The following is a 7,174-nucleotide window of genomic DNA, read 5'->3' as shown; positions in this document are numbered from 1 at the left end:
AAAAGCAAAAAATCATTGCAAAGCTCTTCAGGCCTATTCATCTTTTGATCAGTGGGGATGGAATCTGGCTGTGTAAGCTGTGCCCTGTTTAACAAGCAGCTTCCAAAGCCAACTAGCCCTCACCTCTCCCTGGATGAGTACAGATCTCTGTAGTGCTGATGAGAAGAGCCAGGGCAGCTTTCCTTCCTGGAAGCAGGCACCATGGGACGGATGGGCTGTGGTGCTGCTCAGGGTTACTGCAACATCGCTGAGTGGGATCTGCACTGCAAGGATCTGTGTGACAGTTGGCAACGAGCCCTCCCACGGCTGCCGTAGCCATTTGCTGGCTCAGGATTTGCCAAGACTGTTGAGATAAAGCCAGGGAGGTGCAGTTTTGGTTTTGCTAGCAGAGCTGACTCTGTGTTGCATAGGCACCTAAGAAGTGCTGAGACACTTCTCTTTAAATGTGGTCTAAGTGCCTTCAATACAAAGACAAAAACAACTGGATGCTACACAGGAGGAAAGCATGCTTCTGTTACTAGTCTTAGACAAATAGCCAGGAGTGATTGTGCTCCAAAGCATTTGATTTTTTGACTTAAAGTATTACGAGGCATTGACAAAAAATGTGAAAGCTGAAAAAATAAAGAGAGGCAGTAGTTTCAGACCACAAACAGCTGATAGCATCTTGAAACTTCTGAGGTTAGTTTTGCTTTTCCCTCACCCTGAACACTCAGAGGCTACATTTGCTGCACTTGTGCACGTCTGCAGCATCTGAATCATGTGCTAGATAAAGTGAGCATCTCCTCAGTCCACGTACTTCACAAAACTCCCATGCAAATAGGATGTTCAACCACACACCATGCATGCTGCAGCTCCATTTTCCAGCTTTTGCTTATTTAACTGTGGTGACTGGCTTTTCATTTCAGATTCTTTGACAAAATACTCAGCGTGTAATCTCTTTTCTTTTTGCTGTTTCCATTAGATTATCCATTGTCCAGGGGCCTGTAGCAATCTTTAATTTACTGATGCCATCTTTCATAAATTCTAATTTAAACATTCTTGTAATACTGGCACTGCCCACAGTAACATTCTTTAAATTATGGTTCATGGAAAAAAAAACTTGTCCTGGGCACTGTTTAAATTAACAGTGCTTAAGGTAAGTCCATTTGCAACAACTAAAGCCTTGAAGAGCAAAATGTTTATTATAGTTTTGGAGGCCCTGGCACGGTAGTAGCTGTTGTTAGCTTTATTTAAAAGTATTTTTTCCTTGCAGATTAGCATAGGCCTCCTCAGACAGCTTCATCAGGAGCACAAGATTCATCTTGCCCTGCTCCCATTGTAACCCCTCGGCACCCCAGGACACGCTGCAGGACTGGTACATGCAGTTGGGTTACTGCTGTTCCAGTGAAACGCGGTGCACAATATAATACAGTGCTACTGTGCTAGAACAAGTCACCACTTCATCTTTGCCACTCAATGCAGAATGGAAGGTAATGAGAGAAGAAAGAATAGGCTACATTGTTCTCCTGTTGTCTTTGAAGAAGAATTTGGGGGAAAATGCCTCTAAATTTCCTAGCTGCTGCACCTGGAGCCTAAGCCCTGCTTCAGGCTGCTGGGCATCTCGCAGTGTTGATAGTAATAACACTTCAGCACACAAAAAGGAGCTACTGCTGTTTGGATTGTCTGCCATCTTTTAAATATTGTGAAGGTTTGGTGTGGAGAGTCAGTTTTTAAACCTGGTGCTCTGAGTGCTTTGAGCACGCAGCATATACAGAATAAGAATTGAAGTTCTTGTAACAACAAGTGTGTTGGCACTATTGCTTTTGCATACATTGATTTGTTAGATCTAATATTAGTGTGTGTAAGAGATCTAGAACACAGAGAATTAGCGATCTAGGCAATTAGACAGCAGTTAAAGGTGCATCATGATCCTATTCTATCTTGTTCAATTATTCTTCCCAGCACAAGCCAGGTGAATATCTCTCCTCCCAGTATCTTATCCCACACAAGTAGCATTTAAAAATGACTGATCTCCACCTCTTAAGGAGAGTCAGCTTAGGCTCTGGCTGGCATTAATATTGTGAAAGCTCAGCTTTCCCTCTATTGTCCCCACCTTCCTTTACTGCTCCAACTGCAGCCTGCAGAGCCTCGCTGAGAAGCTCCATAGTAGGACCATTGTTCTTTGGCCAGATCTTCAAACAGAATTTGATGTAAGCTATGCAAACCATAGGAATCTACGAAGGTGATTTGAATCCATTTAATGATAAATGCAACTTGGAATCTGAAAGAATTCAGTTAAAATCATGAGCATTTGTGAAATTCGGTAAGCTTCTCACAGATGGCTGCTTCCCCGAGCACTTCTCTACCAGTTCACATAGAGCCCTCTACATGCATGTCTGTCAATTAGCTCTTTCTGTACTACGTTGGGAGAAGAGGAACAAGCAGTGTCAATTCATTTTCTTACTGAAATCACCTGTGAATTACAAAGATTTAATTCATCAAATCATGTTCTGCTCTTCCCCTCAGTATAAAAGAAATCAAAAAAGAAAGAAAGAAAAAAAAACGAAAAAGTAAAGAACTTTGTTTCTTCAGTGTGCTACAATTTTCATACATTTTATCTTTGTAAAGAAGTTCCACCCCTGGCCTTTTGCCACGTTCAGAAAGTATTACAAGCAGAAGGCAGGGCAGATAAGTTCAGATTGCTCTGTACATTCTGTTCTTTTTCAAAAATGTTCCTCATAAAACTTTCAAAATATTTCATGGTATATAAATTTTTCTGAATTGAGGAGCAAGCAAATGAACACCATGAGCATGCACTGCTTTGTTTCTGCGTTCGCAGTACTAGCTCAAAGCTTCATGTGTCACATTTAAAATAATGCTTTAAAATAAGAGCCTGAACAAGGCTGGGGCTTTAATAGAACAGTCAAATTCTGTATTGGCAATAGGCACAATGAGCACCCACTTGCTTTTTGGTCATCATTTTTTTCCAAGAGTGATGTAGAGAATCACTGTGGTCAAAGCTGTGCTCTTAACACTGAATTTTGCTTCTTACTAAGGCCACATTCGTGGGCAAGTCTGGTTCAGATTTATAAAATAATTTCCTAAATATTTGTCTTTCTGCTAATAAATAGATTGTAATTTTGTTTTTCTCTTACATTCAAGTGTCATTTTTGTACAGTTAATGCAATTCTCAACTAGGTAAACAAATTGGAATCTCTCCATAAACATGAGTATTCATTACTGTCATTTGCTCAACTGCATCCTCAAAGAGTTCAACACTATTTGTTAAACGACCATTAATTTTCTTCACTTGACTATTTACCATCTAAGATTTACCTGGCTCTCTATATGTGACTGATGTCAATTTTAAAATTAAAATTACTGATGGATGTAAAATTGCGCATCTGAAATCTTCATAATTTGTAATTTTTACATGAGAAAAACCCATATTTACATTCGTTCTAATTCATAGAATTGTAATAATAGAATTGTTAAGGCTGGAAAAGGCCACTAAGATCACCAAGTCCAACTACCATGCTGACTAAACATCCCTCAGTGCCATATCTATTGTCTTGTACACCTCCAGGGACAGTGACTCCAATATTTCCCTGGGCAGCCTGTTCCAACACTTCACCACTCTTTCTGAGGAGAAATTTTTCCTAGAATCCAACCTGAACCTCTCCTGGTACAAACTGAGGCCATTCCCTCTCATCTTATTTTTAGTTAACGTGAGAATAGGCCAATCCCCAGCTCACAACAATCTTTTTTCAGACAGTTGTAGTGAGCAATAAGGTCTCCCCTGAGCCTCCTCCAGACTAAACAATCCCAGTTCCCTCAGCCACTCCCCATAAGACTTGTGCTGCAGATCTTCCCCAGCTTTGCTGCTCTTCTCTGGACACACTCCAGGGCCTCAATGCCTTTCTTGTAGCGGGGGGCCAACACTGAACACAGCACTCAAGGTGCAGCATCACCAGTGATGAGTACAGAGGGTTGATCACCTCCCTGCTCCTGCTGGCTGCACTATTTCTGATACAAGCCAGGATGCCACTGGCCTTCTTGGCCACCTGGGCAGACTGCTGGCTCTCTGTTCATGTGCTGCCTCAGCCAGTTGTCAGCTAGCACCTCCATTCAATTGTTGTGATGAGGAGAGGTTTGGCATCTTCTCCCAGACAACAAACAGGACCCAAGGAAATGGCCACAAGTTTTACCAGAGGAGGTTTAGGTTAGACATAAGGAAAAACTTTTTCTCTCTGAGAATGGTCAGGCACTGGAATGGCTGCCCAGGGAGGTGGTGGAGTCGCCATCCCTGGCAGTGTTCAAGAGTTGTCTGGATGAGGAGCTATGAGATACGGTTTAGTGATGTGGTAGCCATGGTAGTGGGTGGACAGTTGATCTGGATGATCTTGCAGGTTGCTTCTAACCTTGTGATTCTATGATTCTATGATTCTGTGATTCAAAAGGTACTGAACTGGCATACCTCCTTATTTATTTAGGTTATTTTCCTAAAAAAAATATAATGTGAACCCCAGCAACATCCAGGATTCAGCTGCAGTGTATTCCTTGGAAAAGTCTGATGATTCAGCAATGTGCAGGAATGTGGGGTATTAATCCAGCCCTGCAGTTAGCATGCTGCTGTTTTGCATGTGACCACAGAAGAGTCCCTATGGACTCTATGGCTTTGGGCCTTAATCTGGCTGAGCATCACAATCATTGCATGGCATTACCTACATTGCACAACACCAGGGCTGAATCCAGATCTCAGTGAGCTCTTCTGACAGCTGCAGGGCTCAGCACTGGTTCTTGCCCAAAGGGAGCTACTCACTTGAGAAGACTGGAAGGGAGAGGAACTCTGAGAGGGCTACCAAGCTGAGGATGCAGGTTGATTATCTGTGACAGGTGTCTGATGAAGCAGGATAAAAGTCTGCCTAAACTGAGCATGTGGGCTTGCAAATAACAACTTTATGGCTACAGAAGACTTAAAGTACAGAAAAAGTAATATTTTGCAACAGCTACAGAGCCTGAGGGTTGCAGTCAATATGGGTGAGAGCTGCCTTTCTGCACAAAAGGAAGCAGAAGAGGCCCTGATATCTACCTGGAGTCAATGGAGCAAAGATTACTCCAGTGGGCCATGGACTGATTAAGGGCATGGCAGAGTAAGTTCCAGCTCTGCTCCTCTGCAGAATTCTGGGATGACTTTTTTGTATTCAGGCAGCTATGTAGGGTTTTGACCTCCTGTGGATCTAGGAATTTATCTGGTGACACTCAGAGAACAACAGATGTGGGAATGAGGAGGCTGTGGCTTTGCTGCCATTTGAAAAACCCACTGAACACGAGGATCTCTAAGGAAGCTGGTAAGACATACACACAGCTCTGAGTAACTACAGGCGGTATCTTTAGTGGTGGTCCTCTGAACACCTCTGCAGCTTAGCAGGTACTTTTAATGGGCTGGTTTGTTGGGTTTTTTTTATGTCCTCTCCCAAGTTGTCTATAAATTTAAGTTTAAATTCATTATGCAATTTTGGTCACTACCTCTGTGCCCCTTTTGTTACAGGGGGTCACCAGAAGCTCCCCTTGTGCCAAAGACTAAGCAGTCACATCCTCAGGTATTTGACTGACTGTGACACAGGGACAGCAATCACTGAAGCGTATGGGGCATATGTAAGTACCTCAGGGCACCCGAGAGCCACAATACCAGCCGTAATCGCAAGCAGTGGAACAAAATGCAGGTTTATTGGTCACACAACTGCTTCTCCCCCTGGTCTCATCTTGTTGCAGTAGGTGCCAGTTCCTTCTTTTTGTCTCTCTAACAGCAGCAGGATGCTGCCTAGCTGGGACTCTGAGTGGAATGATTTTTTTTTCAGGACAATTAAGAACAGTAACAGCCACAAAGCAGGAAGAGTCTGCTGAAGCATGCTGAGAGTAATTATGTGTGATGATTTGTACATTTATATGCAGACTACAGGTCAGCTGAGAAATGGCTCCAGTCTTCTTGACAGGCTACAGGCAACTCAAAAAGTAAGTAATACGTGGGTGGGAGGGTACTCCACAGCTTGACAAAAGGTGTAAGAGAAGAGGAAAAGAAGACACTGGACACTTAGTAATAGCACATCATCACCATCATCATCATCCCTGCATGATACAATTGTGCAACAACTTCCCAGAGAATTGGCTGGGTGGCCAGGAAGTTCTTTTCCATCGTCAGCACTGAATGAATATCCAGCTGGGTAACTCCAGCAAAACTGCCAGCAGTAAGACAGTTGGATTAGCTGATATTAAGAGGTTGTTACTAGGGATGTGATTCTTTCAGTTGTTCACACTCAGTGGTCTCATGCCACTTGAAGTTTTTAAGTCACCCACATGGACTTAGTCTCTAGAAAAGATTTTGAGAAGCATGGCTTTTCTCGTAGGTCCTCTCTGCCTCATAGGATCCTTTCAAATACACCAAAAGCATCTTCAGTGTTATTTGCTATTTACATGTATGCAACTGAACTGAGCCCCTAGTTCCTGAGTTCAGATTCCAATGAAGTAAATACAAGTAGATGCCACCACACTGCTGCAGTGCTTTTTCAGATAGATTATCTGCAGATCAGGGGACTGAACAGTGCATTAAACTCCATGCCAAAGCTTATCTGTGCAGTTATAAGTTCATTTCTAGGATTTAATCATTATAACTACTGGAAAGGAAGTATCATCAACTAACCTTTAAAATACGGACAATTTGCCCTTCATAGAATCATAGAATAGCTTGAGTTGGAAAACCATAAAGTTTCATCCCCCTGCCATGGGCAGGGCTGACACCCACCTGCTCAGGCTGCCCAGGATCCCATCCAGCCTTGAGTGTGTCCAGGGATGGAGCCTCTTCAGCTTCTCTGGATAGCCTGTGCAAGAGCCTCACCACCCTCTGAGTAAAGAATTTCCTAATAATATCTAATCTAAATCTCCTGTCTTTTAGTTTAAAACCACTCCCTCTTTTCCTATCACTATCAGACTCCGTAGAAAGTATTTATAAGCTCCCTTTAAGTGCTGGAAGGCCACAATGAGGTCTCCCTAAAGCCTTCTCCAAACTTAACAAGCCTAACTCTGTCAGCCTTTCTTCACAGGAGAGATGCTCCAGCCCTTTGATCGTCCTTGTGCCCCTCCCCTGGACCCACTCCAATAGCTCTTCGTCCTTCTCATGCTGGGCTATTGTATAGAT

This window comes from Meleagris gallopavo, chromosome 3 (assembly GCF_000146605.3).
Source record: "Meleagris gallopavo isolate NT-WF06-2002-E0010 breed Aviagen turkey brand Nicholas breeding stock chromosome 3, Turkey_5.1, whole genome shotgun sequence".
NCBI lineage: Eukaryota > Metazoa > Chordata > Aves > Galliformes > Phasianidae > Meleagris > Meleagris gallopavo.
The sequence above is the reverse complement of the archived record's forward strand: the minus strand, read 5'-3'. Positions refer to the sequence as shown.